General features: G+C 42.7%; 1 long non-coding RNA gene across 5 annotated transcripts; it reads right to left on the bottom strand.

Annotated features, from left to right (window-relative positions):
- Positions 1–2872: 2872 nt before the first annotated feature.
- LOC136523105 (uncharacterized) lies at positions 2873–8478 on the bottom strand. Of its 5 annotated transcripts, none has more exons than XR_010776098.1 (4): positions 7961–8478; positions 4469–7826; positions 4035–4087; positions 2873–3534 (listed from the first exon to the last, which is right to left on the bottom strand). It is a non-coding gene; the product is annotated as an uncharacterized lncRNA (long non-coding RNA). The 5 variants fall into 5 exon arrangements; XR_010776097.1 differs by having other exon boundaries at positions 2873–3504; XR_010776096.1 differs by lacking the exon at positions 2873–3534 and adding an exon at positions 3551–3580.
- Positions 8479–8625: the final 147 nt, after the last annotated feature.

Here is an 8625-nt window from a genome sequence, read left to right as displayed (position 1 = left end):
AGCAAGGCAAGGCGCACAAGTCAAACCACGATACCAGGGACCGTACCCTGTACACCTGTAGGAACAGTACTCTGCAACCGCCCTGACACAAACAGTGTTGTAGCCGCCAACACTTTACCTACAGTGTTGTGGGTGCCATTAACTCCTATATGGTAAGGCCCCCTACATGTCTCTGGGCATCGACAGTGTTGAGGGTGCCGGAATTTATCGTTCCGAGTGAACATGGTGAAACTCCTCACATGCCTCTGGGCATCAACAATATATGCAGGTACTGACATCTGCCATACCCGAAATAAGACGACGTAACTTCCCACATACATCCGACATCCAACAATGTTATGGGCGCCTACCATCATCCTGTACCTGCCGGCGTGGGCAACAAGGTTTAGAAGCATACGTACTCCCTCCCTCTCACTTGTAAGGCCATCCCCTTCATCTATAAAGGGGGATGCGCTCTCTCCCAAAAGACTCAGTTGGTTCAGGTCGATCCAAGTGATTCCAGATTCATTAGATCAATCAAGTTCACTAGCTCACAACCACAGAACCGCCAGGTTCGAACCTCAAGCACACGCTTGAACACTTAGCTCATAGCGGAGCTCCTGTCGCTCTCGGCCCTTCCGATCGGAGCCCGACCGGACCTCTTGCACCCCCCATTTTCTCCTTCTCGTTTGTAACCCCACTGCAAACTTCGAGCACCTGGACTCAGTAATAAAGTCATCGATCGACTCAAATTGGATGTAGGGTACGTTGCCTGAACCAGTATAAACCCTGTGTCATTGAGTGCTAGGCCACCTCCGATTACAACGTACGACAAAACTACAAATATCTACTTGTTGGTCACTTTCTGCACCGACACGTACCAAAAAAAGATGGAAAAAAAATAGGTTGAAATTTTGTCTTTTTATTATTAAAAATATAGATATAGATACAGATAAAAAACAATATTATAAATAATAGTGCAATAATCCACTGGACCTACTTTTGTTGATTAGTATTTTTCTTTTGAAGTAAGAATAATTCAGGAATCCCAACACCCTTATTATTACAGTTTAAAATCCAAAAACCAGCTGTAATCCAAATAAACCCTAAGTACATATAATACAATATGGGGTACGGTGGAGAGGAGAACCCGAATGGACGATTCTGCAGTCTTGGTAAATAGTATTTCTTCCATCCCACTTTTTTTTATTTACATTGATTATTTCTTTTCTTTTCTTTTTTGATCGGCACATTGATTATTTCTGAAGTCGCTCGCACCTAACTACTACTTTAGACTACTGTCCCTCCGGCCAATTCATTGGCATTTCGTGCCGTGAAAAACTGCTGTGGGGATTAGATTAATCGACGGACGCGGAGTTGACTGACCCGTCACGAATTGAAAGTAATTCATGTCTACATCCGTTTGAGAAAGGCCAGCCTATAGCATCGTTGCGACACAAACACTTTTACTATATTGAACGGTTTACTTGTCGTACTACTCGTCTAGTCTTCCTCCATCGTCGATCGCTTCGACGTGGGCATTATTTTTTCTTTAATTAATTAACGTATTAGTTTCGATGTAGGCATTGCATTGATGTCAGGGGATACCGACCGGAACTGGACTTTGATTAACACCGACGATGATAGGAAGTTTGGAGGTAATAACACTCGTCGTCTCATTGGTCTATCTATCGTGCTTGCACTATGCACACGAGGAAAGTACAAGGACTTCTCACCTGCCACTGCCATTGGCAATTCTTCAATCCTGTCACGTCACACAGAATGAGACCCATGGCTTTTGAAATTGGATCCTCCACTATGAAAATTGCCTACATCGATGAGCTACCCACAAAGTCAAGCTTCCCAGCACACCCATGTCCAAACTCTTATCCTGTAGAATGCTAGACAATTGCTCCACTTACTGCAATAGACCCGAAAACTATGTGATACCATGGTTGACAAGTTTAACATGACTGCAACACAGTACAAGCGAAACAAAAAGGAAGAAATGCACCATATGGGTAAACTGAAACTTCTTTATGACATAGGTATCTATGCTCTCCTTGGCAAATTTAAAGTACCATTGATCTTTTTCCACTCTTCTTCTAAAGCCCATAAAAAATTGTAATTTGAATCTCTGATTAAAGTCAGTAAGATGTATAGTTACCAAGGTGTCAAAGACACTGGTCTATGTGACGATTATGACGTGAAGCATCTCTCGGTTTCTACATGGTAGCTCTAGTCGAGGATTGCTTTTGGAGAGATATTTATTAGACTAAATTGGATAACAAACTGTTCCAGACTTCAGTTTGCGATTTGATTACTTAGGACTTTGCTGAACCGGATTATAATAATAATATAAGTTTTATTCTCAATTAAAACTGCATTAATAATTTAGTAGTCAAAATGTATATTTGTGTAGGTCAAAAGGTTCAAAATATTATTTTTATTTTTTATTTTTATATAGGGAAAACAAAATTAGAAAAAAAAAAGAAGGGGAACATGGAAGGGAATCACGGACACAAGTAACGTGGGGGAAAAACCAGACGCAAAGCAAAACCAACGTGAAAAAGACGGAAGCAAACCAATCTGATAACAAATCCAAATATGACTCACGAACGGAAACAAAAATCCAAATATATATATATATATATATAGGGCCTGTTTGGTTTCAGGCTCCTAAAATTTTAGCTCCTAAAAAACTGTTTGGTTCCGATGACTAAAACTGACTAAAGGCAATAAATGTTGTTGGAAAGAACCATGATGCCCTTCTTCCCTCTACCCCTGCTCTCTTCTCCCTCTGTGTCTTTCTTCTTCCTCCGCCACAAGAAGAACCGAACGAGCTCCTCCCAGCCGCCGGCCAAATCCACCGCCCCTGCCCCGCCATTACCAAATCACCGCCGCCCAAACCTGCCTCGCCTGCCCAGCTACCTCCTCCACCTCTCCTTACCCTGGGCCATGGCAGGCGGGCCCCGGCGCCTGGGGCAGCAGCGACGGGATCGGCATCCGGAGTCGGATCCGGCCGTGGTTGAGTCCTCCACCAGCGGCGGATCGAGCGGCGGATCTGCGTGCTCCCGGTCGCGCTGCCGCCGCTCGCTAGGGCAGCCCGTTGCGCGTCGCCGCTAGCAGCCGCCGGCCCGGGAGCTTGACCTCGCGTTGCCGCTCCCGCAGGGGACCCGCCGACTCCGCCCTCTCCCTCGTTGCCGCCGGAGTGGCCCGCCGGAGGCTGTGCGGTCGCCGGGTTGGCGGCGGCGGGGCCTCTCTAGGACTCTGCCGCCCGCTGCCTGGGTTATATATATACTAGTCGATTGGCGCGCGATTCCGCGCGCTCGCGCGGTAGCACGTTCAGAGGTTATACAGGTCTATTGAAATATATTACAGGGATAAGTATTTTATAGTGGAAAAGCTATACACGGTAGCTGATCTCTAAGCCGGTGTACACAAATAGTTGTCTTCGGTGGTAGTAACGCTGCTGATGTGTGGTGGTGCTGGTGAAGGTCTGGTGATAGGCGACGCATGATGGTGCTGATGTAAATAGGAAGTTCTCTTAGCAAGCTGTGATCAGCGGATACGTTAAATTATTGATGAATGGCTGCCAATACTGAAATGCAAAAAATAGGACTCAGTACTATTATTTGTTTGCAAACTAAATTGAAGAATAATGTGTGTACGGTAAACCTAGATTGTAATAAAATATCATATCATGGTGAAATCATGTTAACAGTGGGTAAAGCTGGGCATAGTTAAATGTACCTATTATCCTAAACTCAGTTGATATATATTCCTCTTAAATCTAAAAAATAGAACACAAGGAAAAGCGTTGAATCTAAAAAAATATAGGAATCGAATCCTAACACGGATCATGATACATTTCTCAATCTCTTATTGGATGAGGCAGTCAAAGAATTGTGACATGGTATGTTTGTGGAAGAACCATTGAAAAACTCAAATTGGCAGAGCACTTGTCCATGAAAAGGATCATGGCACTATATGTAAGATTAATAAAAAGAAATGAGCATGTACTATGAGAACCTAACATCAAAGAAACAGGATACCTTAGAATGAGCTACAAATATCATCAACCCGAGATCCTGATAAGGGAAAGAACCTGCATATCAGCAGCCATGAATAGGATCAGGCCACTATATTTAGTCCAGGGAACACAGTTGTTAATGCACCATTTAATGGTACAAAATTGATGAAAATGCATACCGCTTTTTATCTGTACAGGTACCTTTAGTTACCTAACAGAAAGCAGAGGTAGAACCATAATGCAATTATTCCATAGAAGCACACACACGTTTCATTTCAGGATTTTTCAATTTGATACCGACAAAACCTCCAGCACCACCTTGCTCTAAAAAAACTACACCCTGAATTCTCTTTAGCCCCAACGTATTAAAGGCATATAATAATCAATGGAGGATATGACAGCTGTAGCATTAGGAGGGAAGACATTCAGAGATCTAGAAAAAAGATTCATAGATACCTGGGGTCTCCATCAGCTTCCTCACTGCCTCTTGTTTCTCTGAAAAAATAGAGTGTACCACCATGTTAACAAATTACTGGAAGCAAGATACAAGGCTAGCTTATGTAAACTTAAAATGTAATCTTCTCAGAAGAGGCATTATAAAAAAAAATAGCAGATCAACCAGATGAAGCAATACTCTGTACAATAAATCGACATTAGCAGTTAAGCAGTGTTATGAAGAGGGAGCTTCAAATTTAAGTGTGAGTAAGCACAAGAAACACAATATTTTAATAAATGTACAAAGCATCATTGATTTTGTTCTTTTGATCCCAAGCTTGCAATGGATAAATTGCTTGTTAATGTGGTAGGCAAATGTAGAACTACCGATGGAAATTCAAGACTTATACTATCATAGTATGAACCTCTAATATGTGTATAGCAGAACTTTGAAACAAGCAGGAGATAGAAGACAATACATTTATTTTTATGTATGAAAATAGAGAACAGTGGATTCTAGATGGATGCAAAGAAGTACCTGATCAGCACCCAGGTTTCAGTTTTAAACAGGTAAAAGTAGATAAGCATTTTACAATGGATGCAACGATTCAAGGTAAAACGGATAGGATCAACCATGACTGATAACTTCCTTTGTCTAGAGTCATGGGAATTAGGAACTGAAAAAAGCAAATGCAAATAAGATACCTGTATTCGGAATTCCAGAATAGTACAAATTTGTTACACAAGGTATGGAGTGCATAGATAATATTGGCCTAGCTACAACTGATGTTTTCCTGGTAGATTGCAGCCACCGAAATCCTACTACTCCTGATGACTAAAACACTGAAAGGAGATGCAGCTACCAGGTTCAGCGGATTGAACTTATTGTCCAAACTCAGTCAGCAGCTATCTGGCGGTCGGAGGAACAGCACACGCTGCATTGCAGCTAGACTGAGAAACCAAAACAGCCTGGCAACTATTGCTTCTCAATAAGTTTCGGAACAGTACATAAGCCTGCTGACTAAACAACTCTCAAATTCACCAAAAAAAACAAACCAATAAAAGGTGGGAAAATTAGATAAGGACAATGAGTAGGTAACTGTTGCTGGGAAGGAGTCACGGCTCTAAAAATTAGAAGAGTGCTGCTTTTGCTATTGCTGTGTATGTGAAAACCATTGTTTCAAAAGCACAATAGTATGCAGTGTACAAACGGAGGCTGTCCAAAATTCACCAGGAATGGGTTCAAACCCAATTTGACTCTAATAAAACTTGAACACACCAAATCAGTCAAACATTAAGAACGGAACTCACCGAAAATAGGCTCAATTCTAGAAAAAGAAAAACACAAGAACGAAAGATCTCCCGTGATCATTGCTGTAAAAGTTAAACATAATTTATGATGTAATCATCAGATATTGTAGATCACCACCTGATCATGTTGTAGGAGTATCTGGCCATATACATAGAAAATTACAGATTGGACAAAAGTACAAGAAAGTCATCAACTTATATGTTTCCTCAAAAGAACTGATTGGTACGCACCTACGCACAAGCTCTCCAACAGATCCATGCATATCATATATCATTATAAGGCCTGTACATGGTACTAATTTTTTGCTTCCAACATTTCCAAAGGAAGTGTAGCCGAACTGATTGGTACGCACCTACGCACAAGCTCTCCAACAGATCCATGCATATCATATATCATTATAAGCCCTGTACATGGTACTAATTTTTTGCTTCCAACATTTCCAAAGGAAGTGTAGCCTAAATGTTGAGTAAAAACCATTGCACCAGAACCATGCAACTCGGTTTGGATGGTGTTAAGTGAGCCGAAAGCACAACTCATATGTCAAACGAACTGTAGCTTGAATGTTATATGGTGTACTAAACTGGGTATCTTTGATGATGAAACACATGGTTTACCACTGTGCATATAGAGTAGGGAGAGGTGAATTTTACAATCCTACGACATAAAGGATACGAATCTGACAAAGAGAACCACACTGTAATTTTAATTCTAGTGTACTTTGAGGTCGCTCTATTCCTCTTTGTTGTACCAAGCATTCGATGAGGTGATATGAAAATGTCAAAGAAAACTAAGGTACCTATTATCAGAAAACAAAACATTCTTAAGATTTAATTGGGATAAGTATTTTATAGTGGAAAAGCTATACACGGTAGCTGATCTCTAAGCCGGTGTACACAAAATATCGTCCAGCTATCTTTTGGTGCTATATTTATAGTTCTTTGGCTATTATTTTAGACAAATAACGAGGGCAGTTGCAAGCAATAAAACAAACGTTTAGGCTCAATGGTGAGTTGGCGACCTACCTACTCCTTTGGACTCTTGGTTCTGGGCCTGTCATCCAAATCTATGCATGTGTCAAGCTAATAAGCTCCTAGGTGTTTCATTCATACAGCACAAATATATTATGTAGGAAGAGAGAAAAAAAAGTGAAGGCAAAATACAAGCCTGGCGCTAATGCTCTGAAACGAGAATCTGTTGAAAAGACAAGGCTGTTGGAACTATTTGTGTCCGCAAACCTGAACCCTGTAAAAAAATAACAAAAGGAACATGGTCAAACAATCGCTAAACCATCAACAGACCATATATGTAATAATCACATATGAGCAAATAGCAATGCAGAAAAATAAACTGTATGAACCACCAAATCTATGATTTTAGAATTATATCCATGCATATAGCAATGCAGAAAAATAAACTGTATGAACCACCAAATCTATGATTTTAGAATTATATCCATGCATATGAATCTGTGTCTAGGTAAAGGGCATATATATGGAGCATGATGGCGTGGATAAGAAACAATAATATTTGACCTGATGCCTGTGACATATCACCTAGCACCTGCACCTATTGGTTTGGGAGAAGGGCAGGGACCATGATATAGCATTTTGCAATGCCTTGGTGCAGTTCACAATGAAGCAACACTGATGAGCCAACAGATCAATCTAATATGTAATTAAAAATGTACAATGAATTATTTTGACGAATCAAGTATAAAGAAACATAGGAACCAATCTGAACTATTCATGACTACGAGAATAGTACCCAAATGCGGCAAAAAATCAATTTGAAGGAGCACATCGAAAAACCCAAACTCTGATAGAATATACAAGATCAATCAGGAAGAACACAAACGTAAAAAGGAAAAAGAAAGAGCATGCAGCTCCTCCAGGCACGGCACATAGCTCAGGAACGGGATAGGAAAACAATAAGAAAAGGAGTCAGAGATGCAGGGCAGCTCGTTCAACCATTGAACCGCTGTTCCGATTCTGGCCGGAGTGAGAAACGCAGAGCAGGACAGCGCGCGCGCGGCCCCTCACGACTTCCACCACAAGCACCTAGGGCCACCTGTAGCACATCACCATCAACAAAACAAGAATTCGAATGAGCGAACTAATCGCTAATTGGAAGAAGAAATCATCCAGATCTAGAACAAGGAAATGAATGAGGAGTAAACCGGAAGGGAAAATGGGAGACCTAACCTGAGAAGAACTGAAGCTGGCGACGAACCAAGAAGAAAGGGTGAGGGGAAGGACGGCGGAATTACTATTAGGGTTGTGGCCGCAACTGAGCCGGCCGTCCTTCTGGGACCCGACGACTCCGGCAAAGGGCGTAGCACGTCAGCCAAAAAGGGGAACGAAGGGGAACGGCGGAAGCGGCAACACAATCTCGGCTAGCGTCGCGGACCGCACGACACCGGTGAGGAGAACGCGGTCGCGGAGCTGACGAGGGGAGTGGCGTCGTGGACGGCACAACGCCGGCGAGGAGAACACGGCCGCCTTGCTCGCGTCGGGTCTCGGGAGGGAGAGGAGCGTGGAGGAGGAGGAGGCTGGGCACCGCGGCGCCGAGGGCCGGCGACCGACGTGGTCGGGCCGCTCGAGGCGTGGCACCGACGGCGTCGGGAGAGAGGGATCGAAGAGGAGGAAGACGTGCGGAAGAGAAGGTTGGTGAGGCCGGATCGGGCAGAAGCCGAGGTGCCGATGTAAATATCTGGGCAGTAAAATGTGGAGCGGAAGCTAGATTCAAAAAATTTCTACAGAGGAGGAGCAGATTTCTACAGAGGAGGAGCAGAAAGTAAACAAGATTCATGCAATAAGCTGATTTCGCTAGAAGCTGATTCAGCAAATCGTGGCCACATAGATCGAGA

The sequence above is a fragment of the Miscanthus floridulus genome, chromosome 18 (assembly GCF_019320115.1).
Source record: "Miscanthus floridulus cultivar M001 chromosome 18, ASM1932011v1, whole genome shotgun sequence".
In the NCBI taxonomy this organism is placed as follows: Eukaryota; Viridiplantae; Streptophyta; class Magnoliopsida; order Poales; family Poaceae; genus Miscanthus; species Miscanthus floridulus.
Note: the sequence above shows the minus strand (reverse complement) of the source record. Positions and strands in the feature narration are given on the sequence as shown.